Source organism: Sus scrofa, chromosome 5, assembly GCF_054392235.1.
Source record: "Sus scrofa isolate SSC_HxYL_T2T_F1_AM1 chromosome 5, Sscrofa_HxYL_maternal_Yorkshire_Landrace_v2.0, whole genome shotgun sequence".
Lineage (NCBI taxonomy): Eukaryota > Metazoa > Chordata > Mammalia > Artiodactyla > Suidae > Sus > Sus scrofa.
This window is the reverse complement of record NC_139387.1, coordinates 56,574,056-56,599,577: the sequence shown is the minus strand read 5'-3', so window position 1 is coordinate 56,599,577 and position 25,522 is coordinate 56,574,056. Positions and strand designations below refer to the sequence as shown.

Sequence of the window (25,522 nt, the reverse complement as noted above, 5' to 3'; positions counted from 1 at the left end):
CCCCACAACCACCCAGGCTTCTTACAATCTTACAGATTTTCCGAAGAGATGTTGCCATTTTAGCTTTGTTTTTCCCTAAGTTCTGGCAATACCCATCACTGCAGGCAAGGCAGCAAAGCCACTAGCAGAATCCAAACCGGAAAACAGAAAAGCTGTTCTGTCTTTTCTTCCCCGCCACTCCATTACTAATTTATTTTTTCCAAAGTAAAACTCCTTCATTCTATCCAAAACAGCAATCACTAACTTCCAGCATATAACAATTATTTCATTAAGGACAACGAATACAGAAATGATTACAGTCTGCAGGGCTAAAAAATGGACTAGTCGACACACCGGACAATTTCCCCTTGGGCTCCCACTTTTTTTTTTAGAGAGGAATAGTACTATAAGCCAGCTAGTGGGTTCCTTCTTTAAAAAGACCAAAGCAATCTTTGTTTTCACTCCTTTCTAGTATACCTCCTCCTGAATCCCACCCAATGTGGTGATTGCCAACACAGGCTTCCTGTTCGGTCTTGATAAAAAAAAAAAAAAAAAAAAAAAAAAGAAGAAGAAGAAGAAAGAAAGAACAAGAAAAAGAAAGAAAGAAAATAACAGGACAAAATGCCCTGCCATGCTGCCATGGATTATCAATATATCATTTATAATACAAGGATATTACTGAGATTCTTCAAAAGATACTGGTTTTGAAACTACCCACACACAGTGCTTGTATTTGTCCCCTTTAAATTTAGAATTAACAACCCACAAAATAAACCCAGGATTCCATGTCCAAAAAAAAAAAAAATCAGTATTTTATATGAGTATAAAAGAGAACAGGAAATCTGGCTGCATTCCTGGGTCACTTGGCCTTACAAATATTTCTATGATTTATTACATGGAGCATCATATGTGTAGCTGAATTTCTAATGAGTCTTTTGAAAATAATATTGCAAAGAAAGTCAGATGCTATAGACAAATCATATTTTTCACAATATTCATGTCCATGTGTCAGATATACCCTATATAAGAATATAGAAATTCAACTGCTATTACAGCTACATTGTTTGAAAATTCAATTCAATAAGCATTTCTTGAGTGTTGATATTGCACTTAGAATAAAGAAATAAAGGTGAATAAAGCTTAGCTGATGCATGCACAAGCTAGTGACATTACAATATGGTAAGGAGACAGCTATGAGAAACACTATAAACACAAGTAGAAAGAAGAGCCTATGAAAGTCATGGAGGGAGTACATGACTTCCTCAGTCAATCAAAAGAGGCTTCAGAAAACAGATAAAATCCAAAGGGATAATTATAGGATGAGGTTATACCCCCCCCACACACACACAAAAGCACAGAACTGAAAGAAGTATAGAATGATACAGATTGGCTAGAGACTAGGATACTGGTGGTAATTGATAACTAAGTAACTAGATAAATGGCCAACTCAATAGCCAGAAGGTCATATTAAGCTCTGATTATTTAATACCTAACACTTCAGCATGTGTATAGGACAGAGTTATCAGAAGTTATTAAATTAAGAAGCATCATGCCCCCAAAGATTTGTTACCACCAAGCCCATCATGCAATCCCTGACCCAAGCTCAAAAATTAAAACTTCCCCATCTCATACTAAACAGCCAATCCTTTCATTTCCGGCCCTCCACAAGATGTCCCCAACTTAATGTGTTTTAGACCCTGTATTTTAGTCACACAAGAGCATCATCAAGAGCACAGCTGAGCAGGATTAAACAATACGGTAGCCCAGGCCACGTGCTCCAAAAGCCTCTATAACCTCCGGGACTCCAGTTCTCAGAAGTCAGAACCCTTATAAAACTTTCTTCTGTCTTCATGGTCTGAATTTATGGTTCCCTACTTTTGAGCTTCCATGGTTTTCTATTACTACCTACTGTTGCTGTTATATAACGTAGCTTGTGGTTTTACACAAACTTTTCTACCATCCAAATGAAGGCTGATGAGGGAGATATTTTTCCCCAAAAATGTTGCCTAAAAAGGTTTTGATTTAGTATATGTTCAATGAATATTTATTGAATTGTACCAGGATAAAATATTTAGGTACCTTTGTATTTTTTTAAGTGACCTTAAAAATTTAAAAAGGTAACATAAATATAAAACATCTGATATGAATTTAACATCAGAGATGAAGCCATGTGAGGCATGTCACATCACTGCTTCTTTCCTATTAGACCTAGGTAGTCACATTTCCTCAGCGTGTGAGGCTTTTGTGGTAAGCCTTTCTGGATTTTTTTTTTTTTACCCCAAATCAGATTTTAACATTAAAAATTTATACAAGGCAACATGCAGAATAAAATACTTGAAGCTAAATATACAAATCTTACATAATTTGGCAAAATAAGGTGAAACTGTATTGAAAACACCAAAAATATTGAGGTAATGCTTTCTTCTCTATCAGATGTTCTTCATATGAGTAAAAATAATACATGTTTAAATCAAGTGCAATGCATAAATATTATATCTTTAAAGTCTAGAACTACCAGGCTATCATTACCCTAGGTTCCATTTGATATAGTCTTAAAGTATAAGTGAGTGTTTGTTAACATGCAAATATAAAGGAACATTTTTTTGAAAAAAAATGTATCAAGGAATTCATATCAGATATATCAGGGAGGGTTTTTTTTTTAAGATAGTTAAATTACCACTGTTTACTTCAGGACATCTCATCTAATAATTGATACCTCAACAAGGTCAACATTTTCAACCTAACAAAAGCCACACTAAGCGCATATAGTTAAATTTATATAGTTTTAATTTTAAATTTCTTTTATTCTTGTCTCATGAAAAAATTAATAGAAAATTCAAGCTATGGTCCATTTTCCATGTATCATGCCAATAAATTATTACAAATAGTACAATGGATTTGAATTTTTGCAATAATCATAGCTATCTACTGTTTTCATAACATAGTCAAAAGCCACAATTATAACCTCACACAATAGCAAAATACTCTGGCTCCCTATTAAAGACAGAATTCAGTGGAATTTCTCTCACACAACAAGAATGCATACAATGCTTTGATAATTCTATGTGTTACATTTAATTTACCAAAGAGTTAATAGTAGTGGAAAGCCAGTGCTACATTAGTGTGAGTTTTAGCATTTCCTTAATATTCAAATTATAGCAGAGTGGTTCATAGGTGGTCCTTGACATAATCTTCTCTAATACTCCTCTCTTATGTAACGAGAAAAACTTCACATGCAGTCTCCTAATATAATTGGTAATTTATTGATAGGTGCCGTAAGTATTTTCCTTTGAAAACTCCATCTCGTGATCCAGTTAAATTGAAGATGAATAGTAAATGTAAAGTGATAAACAGTATTCTGTACCTAGAAAAGTAATTACAGGGATGTTTTTAAATTTTGAGAGTTTTATAACCACATTATATTGTTTAAGGGCAAATATTCACTGCTGTAAATGATCTTATCAAAATAAATCTGTTTTAAATCCAATAACGTTTTTTAAGAAGTGATATAAAACCTATTTGCTTATCCCAATTTTCTTACAAATAAATGCATCTCAGAAACAACCTGGCAAGTGTTATACTAGTGCATGCTGCTCTGACAAAACTTTATATAATATTTTATTTCCTTTAATCCTCACCACAACCAGTGGTTAATAATAATAATTAAAATATTTCACTATGAAGTATAGCATGGCACCAACCAAGTGACATGGATGTCAACTATCAATACTGGTTTATAGGCTGAATATCAGCCCTGCAAGATACTAGATGAGGATAAGGATTAAGAAAGGAAAAGTCACATGCCAGTGTTCTATATCCATAATCCATATGGTATTTCCCTAGTACCAGGATGATTTGCTATCTTAGTTAATAACCAATTAATATTTACTTACTATAATATTTTTACATTATTGGATTTGTTGAATTAGGAGAAGTATTCCTCATGTTCATATTTATAGATTCTCTTTTCAGCATTTTCAATATTGAATTCAGAAATAAATGTTTTAAGAACAAAGTTGTGTCAACTAAATTAGGAGAAAGTTGCAATAAACAAGTTTTCTTTCCTTTTCATCACCATAGGACTTATTTGTGCCTATAACATACGCAATTGGGAGAGGAGAAGAAAAATAAGCTAAGTTTTTGGGGGCAAGGAAATCATCTACATGGGAAAAGGAAATACTGTAAATATATAAAATATTCTCAATTCATAGGTTTAATCTACTTTTGATCAATATTCCAGTGTGAACAAGTGAGTTTATATGGATTATGTTTGGTATATTCAAATTTCAATGTTTTTTTCCTACTGCACTTTGCTTCTTTATTTTAAAGCATTACATCATCCATTTTCATCCTAACAAATTATGCATCATTTTGATGATAGATTTGAGAGATTTAAAAAAAAAATAGTGTCAAAGAGGAGGGGTGAGGCTGCCCAAGAGATCTGCTTATCAGCAGCACAATTCTCAAAAACTTAGAAAGAAGGTTCACCAACTTCAGAAGAGAAGATATCAAGAAGTCTATTTCAAAGAGGACTTAACATATATTTACATTAGTCAATAGGATAAAGAACTTTTTGTTACATGTCCTGAAGGACTCCATGATTCTTCTCTAACATCTTCAGCACAAAAAATGAAGAAACAAAAGTTCTAGCTTATGCAAATACAAATAAAATTAGAATAATCACAACTAATTTGAACCAATTTTTAAAACTGGGCATTCCTTGCTTTGTTTCTCCAAAAGGACAGTAGTCTGAATTAAGTGTATCAACTTTAAAAAAAAAAAATTCTTATAAGTTGGCAAAGTCCCTTTTCATTGCCCCTAGTCATCACAGCAACTACCCAAATTCACCTAAAATAAACTGCATAACCTCTTTGGGGAAGATTCTTGATTCTACAATAACTCCTATATGTGAGAGAAATAGAGTTATCCTTTCCACTGGAAGTATATCACTTTAATGAAGAATTCATGGTATTTTACTAAAGGCACTCCCTCTCAGAGATTTTTCATTGCTTTCTCTGTTTGTCTCCAAGATGCCAACCTCTTTCTCTTTCTCCCTCTCTCCTTTTTCTCCTGCTCTCTCACTCTTGATCTTGCTTTCTTATTTTATCTGCATGCATACATACACACATACATATCACAAGACCCAAGATCTGACCCAACATGCTTTCCATAATTAGTGAAAATACTCCACTTTATTAAAATGAATATGGTCACTATAAATAGTTATTTTAATTTTCCCATTTTCCCTTACAGGCTATATAACACCTACAACTCACTCTCCATCATTGTTTAATAACAAGTTATATCATCTATATTTTTTGCAAAGAAAAAAAGAAACTATGGATGTAAAAATCCACCTATGACAAATACAGAGCTTCTGTGTGATTTTCACTTGACTTCATAAAAAAGCTCACCTTGAAATTCATTTGTCTCCAAAGGAGTGTTACATTTTCCAGAATCTCAAAGATTTAGTATCCATGAGATGGCTATGGAATGCACTCCAAAGTAACCAGGGCGTCAAGGAGCAGGTGGAGAGGATGGCTCCAAGGCATCTAACAGTCATGAAGCTCCCCAGTGAAAATCCATTGGGAGAATGATGAAGTACACTGGGTTGTAGCATGATTCCCAGCAGATATGGGCAAACCCCAAGAGAAGCCAGATCAGTCCAAGAAAATACTGAATAAAAATCAACAAGTCTGAGTAGGTCCAGGTAGCAGGAGTAACAGAAAACTGACCTGCAGTGAGTCCTGGTAGCCAAGATAACTGAGATCTCAGAGATGCAGGATCTATTAGCAGAAGGCCCTTTTGAGGCAGATATGTGGATTTTCTTTTCTGTCCTTAATGAAGTTCGGTACTTGCATGTAGCCAAGGAATTTTATGGGAATCGACAAGTCACATTTGACTGAAATAGAACTCTTTAATATTAAAGGCCCTGGCCAAACACACTGGGAAGGTGCACAAAACTTTTCTCCTTTAATATACTTACTAGAATCTGAATTTATAAACCTTTAAAAAAATACTTTCATGCATTTTTATTAATGTTCAAGTCAACATAGGTGAGGTATAGAAATATATGAATTCATTTACTATGTATAAACACTGTTCTTTGATTTTTCAATACTTATTCCAAAATACATAAAACAGTCATTTAAGAAAAGGACATTAATGTTGGCTGCTCATGGGTACAATAAGACAGAGAGCCTTTCCATTTGCCTGAATTTCAATGAAAAAAAAAATGTAGCTGTCCTTCTGACAATGATCTTTAAGCATCCTAGGTTTTACGCTTATTAAAAGTAGCAAAGCAAGAGCTAATAAGTAAAAATTTGGATACTTAAAAATCAAAAATCCAAAAGAAAATTGTCTATCATATAAACATCTTAATTTCTATTATCCACTACTATGTTAAATGGCCTATTCATTATCAATTAGATGTGTTACTAATTTATGTAAGTAATGTAATTATTAAAGTAATATCCAATAGAAATTATAATAAATTGAACAGCTTTTCTGGTTATATTTTTTAAATCGGTCTTCTAAAAAATAAAATAAATATAGAAAAGCTTAACATGAAAATGTATTTTAGAGAGTATAGAAATTCAAAGTGAAAAATCAGCATCCTAGAGAGTGCAGTTCCTTTGGTAAAGTGGTCCATTTTGCCCTAAATATGGATTATTCTCACCTTAAAATTTGTACAATCAACAAACTCATATAAAATCTTATCAAAATCATATAAAATCTATAAAAATCATATAAAATCATTACACTGTAGAAAAAAAGTCAAAGTTATATATTAGACCATGATATAAATACAAAAGAAAAAACCAAAAACAAAAACATCAGCTGAGAAACTGTTAAGTCAATAAATGTTGCTCCTTTATTTCCTTCCCTTAATGTTCTTTCCTTAATAAAAAAAAAAAAAAGTTTAAATTCTTTATCATGAGCTCAATAATACTGGATGGCCAATTAAATAAGGGATCTTCAAAGTATGAGTCTAAATTCACAAATCATGGGTGTGGCCTTTCTGAACATCTGACTATGAATATCCAATATAGAAAACAAAATCAAACACTAGTGTGAAAGAAAAAAAAATCCTAATCTTTCTAAAAATACAAAATCCAACTGGTAAGGTCACAACAGAGAATATAATTAAAATTGCACATGTCAGGATAAGTATACTTGTACAACAACTTTTAACTTTTAGGAACATACAAGTTTTCACCTGAGAGTATCTAATACCTTTGAAAACAATTTTCAGAACTTCTATTTTTTGAGCCCTAACATAACATCACAGTGTGTATTGAAGCCACTGAAAATGTTACATTTAGAAATTCTACAGTTTTTATAAAAAATGAAGTTTATCAGACTCTACCAATTAGCAGAATAATAACAGCTTAACAGTTTCATCAAACTGAATCATTCTTTGGTATTTCCATTTAATAAAAAGGGACAATCAACATGTTGTTCAAAACCAAAACTTCCCTGCAATTTCTCCACTCATCCTCATTCTGACCACACAAAGGTCTCTTTTCAATTCAAACTATCCATTCTGGACCTCCCTTTCTCACCCATCTCAAACCTTAGAGGAATGAAGGGCATTAAAAGTAAGTAAACAACCAATAAATGTAACTATGTTACTGAGTCATGTGGGGAGGAGGGCAATGTGCAGAGAAAATGGCTAAGTTGTTCACATCCCTAAAGCCGACTTTGTTCCCTAAACTTTCCAAGAACACTGGTAGAATGCTTCATTTTTAATTCACTCAAACCCATTTAAAATTTACCTAACTGCAGTACTTTGACTAGGTTATTTTTTGCTCTCACAAAATGCCTTTTTATTAACATACCAAGGACAAATATAAATACATTCAGCTTGATATTCTGACATATGTTTTGAAGATCAGGTTACTATAAACCTACAAAGGAAAGCTCTGTAATCATTTATAGGGGAAGAAGGATGAAAACTGAAGAGACTCTGCAACACAGGATCATGGCACCGTTACTGGCTAGGAATAACTTAAGGCACTTTAGGTCCTTCAGTTGATTATACTGGTGTTATCAGGACTTTATATAAACTGAATCCTCTGATAACATAAGCCAACATTTATTGGGTACTTACAATGTCAAAAGGACAGTTCCAAGTTGTTCATTTATTCTTCAGAACAACCCTGTGAGGCAGGTACTACTTCTATTTCCACTGCACAAATGGAGAAGCTGAAGCAAGTACAGAAAGGAATCTATTCTGCATTAAGATGGAACCAGGTTTGTGAACCAGACAGTCTTATTCTAGAGCTACACTAATGACCCATATATATATGACTGCCCAGGTCGGGAAAATTCTGCCATCCTTCAATTTCAATTCTTGCCCCTCCTCAAGAGGTTCTAACACAGACCAGGATTAGTCTCCAATAATACCTTGTACTTATTTCTCCACTCACAATATTCGTCTTTATTTATTGCAAATGCTTGCTTAACGTCTGTCTCCCTATCAGACTATAAGCCTGTTGAGGACAAGAGGCATATATGTTGTGTTCGCTATAAATCTCCAGAAGCTTAGAAATATATTCAATAAACATTTAATGAGGGAATGCATGTTTTAGAGTTGCTTTAGAAATCTGTTGTCTAAGCACTGCTCAGAAATTTCTATTAGTACCTATAAATACTGACAACCCACAATCAATAATAATAGCTAATATGCATTCAGTGCTATCCTAGGTCCAATCTAAACACTTTATTTATATTCAATTTCTTAATAGCCACAAAGCTTTTCTTACAAAAGAGGAAAATAAAATTCAGAAAGGTTAAGTAACTATCACATATCACATAGTTAAGTAAAATATATAACCAGAATCTGAACACCATCGTCACCAGCTGTATATCACTACCTCTAAGTGGGGACATTTTTAAATTCTCTGTTTGAGCAGCTGAAGAATTGGAAAATATAAGCTGACAAAAAAGATCTCCATTCTATAATCTCAATTTATTTATTAAGTAGTAGAGTGGTGGAGTTAAGACAGAAAAGAATAGTTAGTTATTAGCTGCCTACAAACTTTTTCCAAAATTAAAAAAATGTTAGAAATTTTAAAAAGATTGTTTCTGATTTTTTCCAAGATGTGGGAATGGTGAATAAAGAATGAGGAAAGAGGTGAATTTGTTTTGACTGAGCTAGTTGACTTCTGGCATTTTTTTCCTAATGAGTGAACATTATAGTTATAAGTATGAATTCAAGCCTAATAAAATATACTTTTATGGTGCTACTACACAGACTTTGTAATGAATATTTTTAGATTATTACCTGCAAAAAATTTTGTCTTTATGGCCATCTTCAGAGTAGACTTTGTGAATAAATTGTGATGGTGTTCTGGAATTAGGAAGTCCTATTTTCTCAACTAGTACCAATAAGTAACAATCAGCTCTCTACAAGACAAATCACCATGGTTTGGATAGCCTTCCTTTGATGAATTACATCTCTTAAAATCAAAGCTAAGAAAAAAAAAAAGTCTCCATGAATTTGGAACCCCAAATTTGAACTTGGAGGTAGCCATTCCTTATAGATCTAATTATAATCTTGTTATTTTTAAAAGGCCAATGGTCTAATAACTGTCTTTAAAACTGGTATCTATTCTGAATCTAATCATAAGAACACAACCAGGCAAATTCAGATTGTGAGATACTATATGAGATTAAAATAATGTCAAGACAAAAAAATGGCAGGACACAATTTACAATTTAAAGGACACCTAGAGAGAGATCATAAGTAAATGCAATACCTCATGTTTGACTTGATTTTGGATTTAAAAAAAAAAAAAAAAAAGAAAGAAAGCTTAAAACAGCATTATTGGGACAATTAGAAAAAGTGGATATGGACTATATCAAATAATATTACTGTTTTTTCTTTCTTTCTTGGATGTGCTGATGTTATTGTGGCTACACAGGAGAATGATCTAGTTCGTACCAGTGTTAGCCTGAAAATTTTTTTTCAAAAAAGAAAAAAATAAAGAAGAAATAGAGAAAGACAAAAGCAAAGGGGCCAAAAGTTAATAATTAGGTGAAAAGTTTGTGGATGTTCATTGTGATACTCATTCAACCTTTCTGCAGATTTGGACTTTTTTGAAATAAAGAGAGACATTAAGACGCTATCTCTGAATAACTGTTACATTTTACAGATGATCGGGATGTTTTCAGTTGTAACAAATGTAAAGTCAAAAATCTTCCAAGCTTATGAGTTAGATTTGCCATCATGATCTGTAAGTGCCTAAATGTTATCATAAAGAACAGCTGTAAAATAATTATACCAAAATCATCAGTTGTGGTGATACTTTAGTTGGCAAATGTACAAAAAGCAGTGCTTTTAAATGATATTCTTGTATCAATAAAGTGACAAATTGTAGATACCTATTTTATCATATAGTCTCTGCTGCTTTTGTCACTCCCTCCCATTCCTTTGTTCACAATGATGGGTATTTTCATATTGGCAAATTACTGATACAGTAAGTATTCACCAATATTTTTAAATGAGCAAATCAAGATGGAAATGTTTCTTTGTCTACATCACTCTAAATGTAGATTTACTACTAAATCATATGAAAGCATATAAAATTAACTGCTAATTTATTTCATTTAGTTAATTTGGGGTAACTTTTAAAGTTACTGCTTGAGGAGATGCTAAACTGTTCAAAATCTGCAAACAAAATATTCACCAGAGTGGACAACAAATAACAGACAGCCTTAATATGCTTCAAATGAAGATAACCCCTGATTGATGTACTATTACCATATTCTACAGTCTCAATGCAATGCTCTTCAGGTACTTGAGCAGATCCAAAAGTGCTTCCTGAGGAAAATTCTTGCTTTGTCTCTATGTAGTCATAAATCTAGAGTCAATTTAAGGACAGCGGTGGGAGTGCCCTCAATTTAGGCAAGAATACAACTCAGTCAAGAAGTGATTGTTCCTCATCTCTTAGCAACAGCCTGGATGTAACAACTGTTATTTAAAGGAGATAGTTTAAGGGACATGTTAGCCTTTTCTTAGATCTCTGCCAGTATCCTTTCACCAGGAAATCTACATACCTGGCAAACATTAGTTTAGCTACTTATAGAAATGCCTTCCTTCACTAAGTTAGTTATCATTCAACATTCTTTCTCTTATCTGGTCTCTACTAAAAATGGCAATGTAAAGAATGCCTTATGAACCTTCTGCAATACTTCTACTGAAGACAATTTAAGTATTCATAACATAAATTACTCCCTCAGCCACCAGGGCCCCCTAAAACAAAAGTGATTATGGATAAAATAAGCTTTTTAAAATCAGAATATTATTAGCCAAGGTTGTAGAAATACTTCTCTTCGCTTGTTTTATCTATACATCTATATACACACATAAACATATACATGGTATGCATGATATATGCATAATACATAACTGTATAAAGGATGTATATATTATAGCTTATATACATATATTTAATATATTTGTATAATATGTATAATATAAGTGATTCTATGACATGAATATTTTATTTTCATGTTTTAACATTTTAGGAAGTATCTGAAGTTCTAATAAATCCTATACAAACCACTGGCTTCAACATTATTTACTAAGTACTTAATATTTTTTAGTATGTAGCCCAATGTCATTTGCCATATTATGTGAAATATTTTGGAATTCCTTCTACATGATTAAAATCTGTTTGAAGAAATAATATCTACCCCTTGAGACAATTAAGTTACATGTGTTCTTATTTAAACAGCAAAATGATCTAAATGGTGGAAATTATTATAATTCCCATTTCACATGTGAAGAAATTAAGGCATGGGGAATTTATGTAATTTGCAAAATCACATAGCTAATAAGTGGTAAGTTGTGAAATTAATTTTAGCAGTCTAATTCCAATGCCCATCAGTAACTACAGCTATAACAACTCAAGAAATCAAAAAGAGCAACAGAAACCACAGCCATATCTACATATGGAAAAAACACATAAGAGACTTAAAACAGAGATCCATGGAACAATTCAAATCCATATTAACATATATAAATTTAATAGTAAAACTGAAAAATCTGTGGAGTAAAACCATAAGGTTCATCCTCATTCCCAAATGCCTTATTGTTCCTAGGCATCTGTAGGTTTTTACCTGTCACATACTTGATTGAGTTTTCCACTCAAAATTACCAACTGTCCTGCCTGTCACACAATAAAACCAGTATGTCACAGCTACAATTCAGATCAAAGGATTTAATATCATGCTAATTACATCATTATTTACCAATTCATCACCAAGTTTTCCATATAAAATCACCATATAAGATGTGAACACTGACATACTTAGCAAATACTATAAAGAGGTGTCCTGTCCAATTAAGATATCAAAAACTAATCAGACAAATTTTCTGAGTAAAGGCACTGCCTGTCTATAAAGATGTTATCTAGATAGCTAGTCTATTCTAAAAGACTTAAGAAAGAGATATTTGAGAAATTTTATATAGTTACACTTCACATGGTAAGGAATTTCCATCTCTAATGTGCATTGGAAATTGGTATCTCTCAAACAGTTCCAGATAACCTACCAAGAAAACCTTTATTTAGTTGTCCAGATGTCTGGATATATACCACCTAGCACATTACCTTGTGCCATGAGTGAATGTATTCATTCAGAGAGAAGAAATTAGAAGTTTCTATCACCATTATTGTATGTTATTTATTTTCAGTGTCTGCAATTCTTTAATAGTTATTCAGCAACTAAAATAATTCCTGGCATAATAGGTATATGGAATACATTTGTTGAATGAATAAAGAAATTTCTGACACTAAAATAAATAATAACATTTATAACATTCTGGAAGCATTCTGTAATTGTGACCAATATGACAATTCGATGGTTATGAGTGAGGTCTCTGAAGCTGGACTGTTTGGGTTGGTATCCTAGTTCTATCACTTAATACCTGTGAGAAATTAGGCAACTCACTCTTTTATTTTTCTTCATTGTGAAGCTATCTGGCACATGATAGGTACATACTAAATGTAGTGCTATCTTTATATCTGTAGAGAAAAAGCTTGGATCACATCATCTTCTGGTTCAGGTTTAGAAATTGTGTGTAGTATCAGCTGTGATGCAAAAGGAGAATGTATCTATCCCTACTCAACCACAAACGTCCTCAAACCCAGTGAAGAAATTACAGACATACTGCATTTCATCAAAGTAAACATAATCATACCTTTCAAACATACAAGTTCTAAAATAATCTCAACAACCCCTAAGCAAACATCTTCTTTTCCACTGTAACTCCGTGGAAGTTTGGAGAAACTGACAATATTCATTGGGTGAATGATATAAACATCTGTGCAAGTCAGTGTTACCATTAGGGCTTTCGTAAAAGTGATAAAATCTCACCTTCTTGTAGAAGAAAGTTAAGGAAGGAAGACAGTTAATAAAAACTTAAGTCTCTTTGACTCATTGCTATCTTACTGAACTACTAGAACCTAGATGCAGATAGAAGTTTCACCTTTCTTCCCACACAGAAAGGGCGAAAACAGCGCCATCCAACAGAAATATAATGTGAGCCACAAATATGAGCCACACATGTAACTTAAAATTTTTAAACTGCCACTTGAAAAAAGTAAAAAGAAATAGGTGAAAATAACCTTAATAACATTTTATATAAACTGATAGATCTAAATATTATCATTTCAACATGTAATCAATATTTAAGAAAAATTAGCAAGATATTTTACATCCTTTCCTTCAAACTAAGTCTTCAATCCAGTGTGTATCTTATAGAAAACCTCGAATCAGATAAGCCTCATATCAAGTGCTCAATAGTGGCATATGGCTAGTGGCTACCATATTGGAAAGCATAAATAGAGGAGATTCTGAGAACAACACTTCATAATTTTCAGTAAATTACATACTTCTTCCTCAAAAGCTAAAATGGTCTCAATATATCCATGGTAATTTATATAATACAGACAAATCAATAAGCTAACCCATTTAAATGGCTCAATTTCCCTAATACTTAAACTACAAAATATACTTTAGATAAGGAAAATACAGCAAGTCAAATTACTTAGTCAAAAACTCATTTTTTGCTTACTATGTCCTAAGTAACAGACTGTAATAACTCCTACCACCTGCTCTATAAATTTACAAACCTCTAATATATAATATTTGCCAATATTTGTTAATTGAGAATTTCTCCTATATCTTTAAAGTAAATGAAATAGTTTAAATAATCAGATTTTGCTTATAGTTTCCTGTCTACAGCCTGTTTTTCCCTTACTGAACTAGTGATGAAATAGCACTGGTCTGATTTAATACTATAAATTCAGAACAAATGGGAAAGCATTAAAATCAGAAGTGCTTCTGGACCATTAACTTCCATGCTGATTTGACATGCACCATAGTATTCAGGCAACAGACTCAGGAATATAACCTATTCCTAAAGCAAACAGTATTTTATCTCATAACCATCTGGGGTTCTCCTTCCTAAGGGCCAGTTGTATAGTGCTGTCTGGTATATTTTAATATCCTAAGATCTACTTTAGTGAAACCCATTTTGCTACGAAAAGACGACTGACATAGAAGAGATTATGGAGATAACAAAATTTTGGCTGAGGCCCTTGCTTTCATTATTGAGCTGAAGAAAATCATTGGCTATGTATGCTTTCAAACCCTATGGTTTTTCTAAGGTACCAATAAAAGTGATACCATTCATAACATGGACAGTGGTCTCTTTCATATATCGCCTATAGTCGCAAACCTAAGTGCCAAGCAGATGGTTGAAATCTGTTTTGTATAAAATGTGCGCTTTTTTCCCCCAACTGTGTTCTTTGTATTCATATTCAGCCTAGGTTTGAGCCATCAAAACACTGGCACTATGTCGATCATTAGCAGCATTTTAGACAACTGGCAAATAAGGTATTCACTGTTCTCCACAAAATGTTCAGCTAATATTTCCCAGATGTATAATTAAGGCAAAAGATCATCTTCTTAAATTGGTATCAGCACTTTGGATGGCTTCTGGCTTTCAACAGATTATATCAATGGAAAACAATTTTATATCAAAAATAAGGGTTCTGTTTCTGTGGTGTTTTTTGTTTGTTTGTTATACAGCTTCCCATAAAAAGGAACCTATAAATTTCCCCAAGCTTTACCTCCTGTCTAAGGAGTAGGTAGCTAATACAAAATGAGTCATGTTAGTTACTTTTACTATGAAAATCTATGAGGTAATATATTTGCAAGTAAGTTTCTTCAATTTATTTAATATTTTGTAATTTTCAAAATATTTGTGCAAATAATACATTTAAAAGCATTAAACAGTGTATGAACTTTTCTTACCTTAACAGCAAGTCACTTTTTTGTTGTCCAATAATTTTTCTACACAATGATTCATTTTTATGATTATACATATATAAATGAATTTTCATGTATATACATTAAAGCATAGGAGTATGTTTAACCAGTAAACTCATTACTTAAACACTTGATATATGGATTCATACAAAAGCAACTTTTGTTGTATCAGATTTTCTATATATAAAATGGGAAGAGATGGACTTTTAAGATATTTCATTATCAACAGTAAGCAATCAGAGGAAACTACAGCTATACTGTTGCTATTTAGGTACACGTTACCTCAGATCAACAATTATAAATGCATTTAAAACAATTAATAGTTGTATTAACTACAAAATTTTTAAAAAGTCAGTAAATTTCTTACAGGTATTTTTATATGCTAAAATAATTTTCAAATATCAAACAAAAATATATAATTCTCATTGGAGTTCTGACCATTTTACATTTGTCAAAAATTAAACCTAGTTTTCAAAGTTTACATTCAAGTGGCTTACATCAGAGATATCCAAGTATTCTTATAAATTTTCATAAGTTTAAGATGCCTCATTAGCATCAGAGGATAAATAATTTTATATTCATTTTAAAGCCCATTTTATAGATGCATGGCTGAAACCCAAAGAATTTAAGTGACTTATACATCACAAAGTTTTAATTCTTGATTTAGAAACTGTAGGAACATATGCCAACTTTGTATATCACTAAATACTGGATTATAAAATATATTAGCAGTAAGTTGCCCAACTGGGATGATTTCCAGATTTTTCTTTCTTGTTTAACAGTAGGAAATTTGCACATTTTCTTCCCTCTAAATGCAGTTCTGGTTCATAAGGTTCTTTTCTGCTTTTTTTTTTTTTTTTTTAAAGCCTTTATACTTTATACCTGTACCAGAATAAGAGAATAACACTCATTCCTTATTCCTAAATTAAAAATGTCAGGAAGAGAATTAAAAAATTCAACATCACAATTATTAAGCAAAGAATTAATTTTAACATATAGTCAATTCCTACGTTATCTCAAATACACAGCTCTATATTTAAAACTCACAACAAATTTGTACAAGGATTTTCTGATACCATAATCATTTTTTTTAAAGTATACATAATCTGGAAGGTCCTTGTATATATATGTAACTAAAAATTATGTTACTGATGGTATAACTACTCTTTAAAAAAAAAATTGTGTTTTTTAAAAAGCATGCAATCTGCCGAACATATTAATGGTATATGAAGCTTGCCCGCTCAGATCATATAGCTCTTTAAATGCATCTTTCATTGGTTGTTCCTCTACTTCTTGCTTCAACGGGTTTAACATTTTTTTCTTGAGACTGCCAACTAACGCATGTTAGTTTGGCTGGCCTGATACTATTGCTAATAGTTGTCTAATTTATTTTGAAAACCACTTAAAATCTTTCCTTGGACTACCTGTTTTTAATCTTAGTTGATCTTGCCACTTTCCAGGCCAATGTTTTATTTATTCATATAAACTGTCCAGAGCCCCCATGTTGGCCTAATGCTCTACTGTCTAGTCTAGTGTGTTTTTCCTTTTATCTTATCTTTATAAATAGACTTTCAGCTCTTTGACCTAAAATGCCACTCTTTTGCTTTTCATATTCCCCCACGGTACCTTGTTTAGCAATTCATATATAATTTATTTTTCACAATATTTTGTTAGAGTTGAGGGTAGGGATCTGATGCACCTGAGAACTTCAAACACGCAGAAGGTGAATATTATCTTTTAAAACACCTAGATTCGAAATAGTTCATGGCAAATTTGAGCACTTAATACTAAGTAAGTATTATACACAGTACTTAGATTTAAAACTCCTAAATTATACTCCGGTTACATGTTCCTGCCCACCATCATCCAACAACTGACAGGTAAACTGAGAAGTGACTCCACATGTTTAAGGCTGGCTATATGGAGATAGTATGTCTTCAGATAGGTGCATTAATACAAGAATTCTGACCACTAGAGTGAGGAGCCTAGGATTTTTCAAATGTATGTCAAACTGATGAAATTTTAGAATTGAGAGATTTTAGAGACTATCCAGGCCATCGTCAAATATTACAGATGCAAACACTAAGACCCCAAACCTCTTCTCAGTCAGTAGGGAAGAAATGGAACTTGAGATCTTAAGACTTAGCTAATAACATTTTCTATTATGTTACCCTTCCAAAAAAAATTTTTTTTTCATGACAAATGCAAATTTTTACCAAAAAGAGGAAATTATTCTTGCTTTAGGAGAAATACTAAAAATCCACCAAAAAACTGCCATTTTATATGTCTGTCTTAATATAACACTTAAATTTCTACTCTCAACCCGAAGTCTCAAATATCCCCAAATGTTACTTAAGCGTACCTTGATTTAACCAACTCCTTGAAGGCAAATTTTCTATTAAGTATGGACTACAATACCACCTTCAGATTTTAAAGCTGGAATTTTATTATATGTCCCTATAGCTCATGTCATAAGATTCTGTGCTGCAAAATGAACAAGTGGAAAGAAACTTGTTTGTATCTCTATAAAGTATTTCTTCATTTCAAGATTTTTCTCCCCCAAGCTACAGCTTCATCAGGATTTGGTATGATGTATTCAAAATCAATTTATTGAAAATTGCATTACCCTGTAAGTGAAAAAGTTTCTCCTAAACTCCAAACTTTTATAAGTGTATATGTGTATAACTATTACATTCCCTAAAATAAATTCTTCACATAACTGTTAGTGACTCCCAATTATCTTTTAATTTACATTTAAAGTCTATATTTTCTGTTCCTTTACTTTTGTTCCTTAAATTGCTAGCAAGAGCTTTTGGATATGTTTTTTTTTTTTCTCTAGAAGAATGCTTTTAAAGCATTAAATATTCCTAAACTATTTATAGGTCAAATTAGATCCAATTTATTCTTCCAGTAATGCTAAAAATTTTTAGAAACAATTGCACTACCATATTTATATCCCATAATCCTTAGGGCTCTAAAAACAATACATTTTCCTCTGTTTCCCAAATTCTGTGTTTAGGACTGGAGAGAAACAGAAGTTCTTGTCTCAACAATAGCATTTGTTGTTATCTTTGTTTTTCCATTCCAAGGTGTTCTGTTTGATTAATGGTACTTTGCATATGGCATAAAAGTTTTCTTCACATCCTGATCGTATTATGGGGGAGATGACAATCTGAATCTGATGGTGTGTATTCAGTTATCCCTCATTCCAGCTCAAAGTTGAATTAGTGTATGAATCAGAAATTGAAGTTTCATTACTACTTTATTCCTTTCACTATACAGTATCTTAATAAATCTCTGACATAGACCTCTTGTAGTGCTGACCAAAAAGAAGAAATACTAACATTAATTTTTTATCTTCCTGTAAACTCTTCTTAAACATAGTGTGAAACTCAATAGCAAGTTTAAAAAATAAGGGGTTGAAACAAAAGGACATGAGAAAACAAGTTTTCAAAAAGTCTTTGGACTTTGTAAATTATTGCCCAACAAACTCTGGCCCAGGGTAAATAACCCAAAGGAAGACTTGTAAGCAAACACATAATACCTTGATGCCAGAATTAGAAAAAAAAAAAAGGGTTTTAGAACTTCATCAAGTAACCTATAATCACTGTGAATGAAAATTAATAGCATAAATAAAGGCTTACTTTTTCGTTTTGTGTACTCTTACGTGAGGCCTATTTCTCACTTTCAATGTTTGTGTTTCTTTTTCATTAGGATGCTCTTTTATTAGATAAAAATTGTTTAAAATGACTAAATCAACAGATCCTATGTGAAAGTTCCAAAACCAATTCTCAAACAACCTATACCTACACCCTTGGTATCACATCCTAATTCTGCTAAAAACCCAAAACAAAACCACAATCAATAGTAAAGTAAATAATTTACTACATTTAAAATAAATTTTGACTAAAAATATACCAGGAAAACAGTTTGGGCCTATATCCTCTTTTACAACTAGATTAAAAAATCATCACCAAGCAAAGCAGGTTAACTCTTTCCCTCTCTTCTCAATAACGTTCCTGAAGCCCTAAAGGAGAGGACACATCCTTTATGAAATTGCTGCTCAGTGTCCCAAATGATCCAACTCTCTTAAACTCCCAATATAAAAATCTTATAAGGTTTCGAGGGTGCCTTTTTTTGGCTCTCTGCAGTAAATTTCATTTCTTCATATTCCATCTACTCTCAATGCATCTGATTCTTAGGTTTCAACCTGACAGAAATGCCTGGGATGGAGAGAGGAGGCACGTGCTCACAGAACATAATAAAACCCTCTGCATCTCTACAATGAGAAATATTAAAAATGAAGCTACTAATACATTTTTAAGAAATATCATTATCTTGTGTTTTTTAACATTTTCTTTTCTAAAAAACACATTCTTTCAAAGATGTGAAGAGCAGAAATAGAAACACTGTTACATATGAAAGTTTCAACGGATTTGCTGCCAGCAGCTTTTCTTTATAGTGTTCTTCTTACCTACAGTATGTGTTGGCACTGGCAGGTAGCCCTAATTCGTTAGTAGCCAAATTATTTTTGTCCTTGAAGTATGAGAAATCTCCATAGCACATGAATGAGACATGGTTTACTAGTTTACACACATCTTTTTAACTCTAAGAAACCAAAACTCATTCACATATGCTTTCATTTCAGCAAAGAGAAGGGCTGAAGAATACCAGAACTACCTACTTTGAATTTCTGGTCCATATTCTCCGTGAGAAAATAAAGAGAAAAAAAAATCTTTTAAATTTCAGTAGAGAACTTTGGTCCTTAATGCAAGGAAAATAAACAGCTTTCTGTTCGCCACACTCCACATTTCATCTAAATCAAAATATTTCAGTACAAGGCATGAAGAAAAAACGTCATTTAGTAATAAACCTAAATATCTCCAGATAAAAATTCATCACGACGGCATAGAAAGTGCAGATAACATGGTTCACAACAGTTAGCATCCTCACACTGCCTGATCACCAGCTACATTTACACACTGCCGTACCACCTTCACTAAGTTACAGAGAAAATAAGAAGCAGACATAAGTACCACTTAGAAATAAACATATAACACAAGTCAAGATTCAGCCACAGCAAAAAAAATTAAAATTAAAAAAAATTCTTATTTCTAAGGCATGACAAAAGTAAATGTATTAACACTAAAGAGCCAAGTGACTGAAATATCACTTAGATAAAATGATAGATTTGAAATACATAAGCTGAGTTCAGACTTGAATTGATTTAAGCTTCAACACTGATTTCAAATGTCTATGAACAACCACAAGCTTTTGTTTTTAATTTTCCTTCTGTCATGTTTTATGGGTAAAAAGTCCTTAAACTACTTTGTAATAGATTAATTACTTTCAAGCTGGGTGACAAAAGGGCATAATGACCAGAAAAGATACAAAAGAAACAGAAAAAGCATGTTAATAAGTTTATCAACAAACCTGGGTAATTCTCATGAAGTACAGATTAAGGTTCAGTGGTTCCAAACTGGCAGCATTCAAGTTGGGTTCATATTTGGGTTTTTTGTTTTGTTTGTTTTTTTAAACCACCTGTCCTAAAACGACATTGTTTATGCTAATTATCTTTGTTTATGCCACAATTCTGTTTGTTTACTACATTCTTTTAAAATACCATATCCCTATAAACAGTTCTCACCAGAATTCTTCTAAATCTTGTTTCGGTCTGGTCCTTCTCGGCAGCCCACTGAGCAGAGTGCAGCTCTACAATGAAGGCGCAAGAGCTGGGAACAACTTTGAGTCTCTGACTCCTCAGGCTGGCAAAGGCAGGGAGTACTGCTGAGGTTTCACTCTCAGGCTCCAAGGGAAAAGGATACTGAATGTGGAGAAATGCAACACCCCCCTATTGGACAAGCAGAACCATACGCCACAGTAGCTCCAGGGATGTCTGAACTCTCAACTAGTAAGTGAAGAGAAGAGACAGTGCTAAAGAGAAGGGAGTGCAGCTTCCAAACTGCAGGAGAAAAAACACAAGTCAGAAAGGATGAAAAGGTCCACTCTGAACCATGATTAGTTCCTGATTAAAATGAAGGACTATGAAGCATTCTCTTAAAGAATGGCACATAAATGCTATTCACTGAAGCGAAATAGTATCAGTCTTAAATTTTTTTTATTTTCTAGCAGTATCACTTGATCATACTCAGCTATATAACATTCAAATCTTATATGTAACATAAATGATGATGCTCTCAATCAGTGAAAAGGGGAAAAAAAGGACAGAATGAATGAAGCAAGAAAGAATTTGCTGTTTTAGTCCATTTCTTACTCAACAAAAATTTTCCTTTAAAAGGAAGCTATTTCCTGTTTTGTTTAAATCTTTGAACATCTTTCTATCTGACTGCCATCATCTGAGTCAGAGATCTGACATATTATTAAACTACACATAACTTAGAACAAGAGAAACTTCGAGATTAGTTTATTTCCCATGCTGTCAGTTAATCTCATTGAAATTATAAATGAGTAACAAATTATGGGAGAAAATCAAAATCCATCAGTTATATTTATTTAACTAGTCTATAGAAAGGGAGATATTCAACATCCATAATACACATCTGCATTATCCATGTACTCAAGAGGAGGCTGGAGAATTGATAGTGGAAAGAACAGACAATAAAAATCAGACTTTATCCATGAATGCAATTTTCCTTTTTAAGTGCATTATGAATGTAATCCATTTGAAATAGCTTCCAGCTCTACAGAGGAGTAACGTGCTAAAGTATTAGAACAGGTCTTATTATTTGCCTCTCAGGTATGATGCATATACAGACTACAGTTAAAAGCTCCCTGAGCACAGGTAAAATACCTTATTGTATGCTTATTATATTTGAGAAACATAAGATAAGAACACAGGAGCTTATGAAGTAATCATAACATCCACACATTTCTATTATCTACCAACCTGCTAAACACTAAGCTACCTGACATCTAACCCTTAATTGTTCTTGGTAATCAGTCAGGTCGCCTGCTAAGTCTTCAGGACAGTCCTCCAGTGTGAGTGTGATAGAAGTATAGTTTGTCCACTGCTTCATGCGAGCTGCATTCTAAACTAATATCTTAACTCAGTTAGCTTGCAAAATATTGGGAGAGTAATTAACATCCACAATCACTGTTGGTCTTTTTTCCTCTACAAAGTAATAGTAAATTAAATAAATAAATAAATAAAAGGAACAAAGGCAGATATCAGAACATCCTGGAAACATAATATCAAATTTACAAGTTTGCAAGTGCCATTAGGTGACAGAATGTGAAGAGATCACTTTCCTTTGATTCACACCTAAGAGGTTACCTGTTAACTTGAATGTATTTATCACTCACTAGCACAATGGTTTAAAAAAAAAGTTCTTAATTAAGTGGAATGAATCTGTCCAGGCATAAATATTTTATTACTATGGCCAAACTTTAGGTAATTAAAGAACTGGCTAATGTCAGAAATATTTTTGCAGCCCACTAATAGTAATTTTCATGGTAATTTTACAAATTAGTTTTTCACAATATAATGTATGTTTCTTTCTTTAGAAAAACAGAAGTTTTTTAATGTGAAAAAAAATATTTCTTTAGTCAGTATGACCCTAAATAAATTAGATGGGAATATAAAATACATAAGTCAAATTTTTACTGTAGGAGGTTTTACTCTTGTAGTGTTCCCTTCAACATGTAGAAAGTTGGCAGTGTATTGTCTACACCCGTTTTGAGAGAAGCAATCAAATAGGTGCTATTATTAAGCTTAATTTGCTTCATCCCACTACCTTCAAGCCCATTTTTTTTTCTTTCTAGACATTAACAGACTGTCTTCTTAAGCAATCATCTTACACTTGCTTTTTAATGATGTCTCTAACATAAAGCAATCAGAAAGTGTAACAAGTAGCTTAGTCATAAAACTATTACATTACAAATAGGATAAATATAAACATAAGGAAAGAAATAAAATACAACGTTATTGATAGTAACAAAAACTGCATTTCTTCATTCATTAGAAACAAACTGATATTGATTTTTAAGGCAAATATTTTAAATGTTTTCATTCTAGGACTATGAAAAAATAAATAGTATTCTAAAGGAAAACCTTAAGTTACAATTTTAATTACTTATTTTCAGGTACATATATAAGCTCAATGTCTTCATTTAAAATTTTCTAGGAGAGTTCAAGCATTCATTGTAATGACGCTATTACTAATATTTACACCACATTGCCAGTTATGTTTCCTCTGAATACTGTGATGTAAAAAGACTTTGCTTACAAATAATTCCTTAGAACATACTTTGCCTGTGCACCTCCCACCTGAGAATTGTGTTTTTCATTAATCACAGTCAGTTACAAGGGATGCTTGAAAATAAAAATGACGTATTTCAACTTCTTAATTTTTTAGAATCACCGTTCAATTTGCTTTACCTCCCGAACCTTTATTTAGCAGACAATGAAATTGGTACTACTTCTGAATTATTTAACAATTGTTTATAGTCTGGGAGCATTGGCCATGTTCATGTCTAGGGCTGATAATACAGACATAGCAAATCTATATCCAAATTTTGATCCAGATATTTAAGTTTTGTATTTAAGTATTTATTTGTATTTAAGTTTTGTTATTTAAGTATTCCTTAAAGTTCCAAATAGTCTACAGGTTGGAAAGAACAGAAGATAGACAAGATTCTACCGATGAAGCTAGGAAAAAAAAAAAAAATCACATACAACTTCCAAAATACATAAGCCCCAAGCAAATTATTAATGTCCTCTAGAGCAACGTTCTCTATTTCATAAAGAAATTTAGAAGTCTTCTTTTCAGATTTCTGACTAAGTTTAAGTGAACAACTCATCTATGTCAGGTGAGCAAATAGAATAAAAATTAACACTCAATAGAAATGACCTACATATTCAATGAAAGTTGCAGACAGTTAAAAAGGTTAAAAAAAAAAAAAAGCCGACACTATATATGACAGCGTAATTATAGTGTGCATACCTCCTTTGGAAAATATAAATATTCAATATTGAGTCTGCATGATATATACTCTATGTGGGTGACTACAGATAACATTCAGCCGTACAAATGCAATGTAAACAAATAGTAATGATTTATCGTGATTTTTGTATGTTATTACCAATTACAACCACAGGGGAAATTATTAAGAAATTTTATATCGTAGGGCATTTTTCAAAATTACTTTAGCTACTATTATTTCCAAATATGCTGTGTATATAACAGCTCTATTGATTATCACTTGCTTATTTAATTAGCCAGTTAGAAAAGCATGCCTCTGGGTGACAGAAAAATGAAATTCTCACCAGGAGGAAAAAAATGTTAAGAGATTTGAGCATCAGAATAGGAAAGGGAAAAGTTTAGTTTAAAAAAGAGATAACTGAAAAAATACAAATAAAGTTCACAGCAGGAAAGCTTGACTATATAAAGGAATAGGCTATAGCCTGTTAATATGTAACTACATTTTTTAAGAACAGTAGGTTTAAGAGACTTACATGATTTGACTCAAGAGTTTTATTTTCGAAAGTACAGAGATGAAAAATACTATCATTTAAGTGCTGCTCTGCACATGCTAGAGAACTTACTGTGGTATTAAGCAATAGTATGTTCCAATATAAATAACTTCAGTATCTACATATGAAACAGGCTATGTTTGCAAACAAAAGCTAACTATTTACAAGAGTTAAAATAGAAAACTTTGAAAAAAATAATTTAAGCAGGTTAAGAAAGCTCAACCACTCACTGGAATTATCTAGTGAGGATGCACCTTAAATTTAAAAAAAAAAGAAGAAGAAGCAAAGAGAAGAAAATGAAAGAAAGAAGACAGTATTAAAGTATCTATGTTGGCTATTATACTTTCATCCCCGATCTGATACTGGCTTCTCTAATATCTGACCACATTCAAGCATTATTTTATTCTCAATACCCTCCTTCTCTTCCATTGCTTCACTTCTAGAATGTTTTAATCTTTGTCCTTTCTTTTTTCGTCTTTTCATATCAAATTCAGTCTTTTGAGCGATGAACAGCTTGACTTAGCATATTTTTAACCAGCTGGTCTAGCACCTAGCTTGCATTGCATAGTCAGATACAACAAATGTTTATACAGAAGGTAGCTTTCATGAAAATGAAAAAAAGCCTGGGTATCATGCATCCTGGCTTTTTTTAGCTTTTTTTTCTAATTCACCATACAGAATACAAAGTTTGAATTCTTTTTAATG

The 25,522-nt window shown here is 32.4% G+C and overlaps 1 protein-coding gene across 26 annotated transcripts in view; it reads right to left on the bottom strand.

Annotated features, from left to right (window-relative positions):
* The window catches only part of SOX5 (SRY-box transcription factor 5), a 527,302-nt gene that overhangs the window by 381,208 nt on the left and 120,572 nt on the right, over nt 1-25,522 (bottom strand). For 2 of the 26 annotated variants that reach the window (XM_021092956.2, XM_084956581.1), the window contains exon 1: nt 20,972-21,150. The exons of 23 other annotated variants lie outside the window; for them this stretch is intronic. The gene's annotated coding sequence lies outside the window, so the exon portion shown is untranslated. Of the gene's footprint in view, nt 1-20,971; nt 21,235-25,522 lie in introns of those variants that run through there. One more of the 26 variants, XM_084956579.1, reaches the window with a different exon arrangement.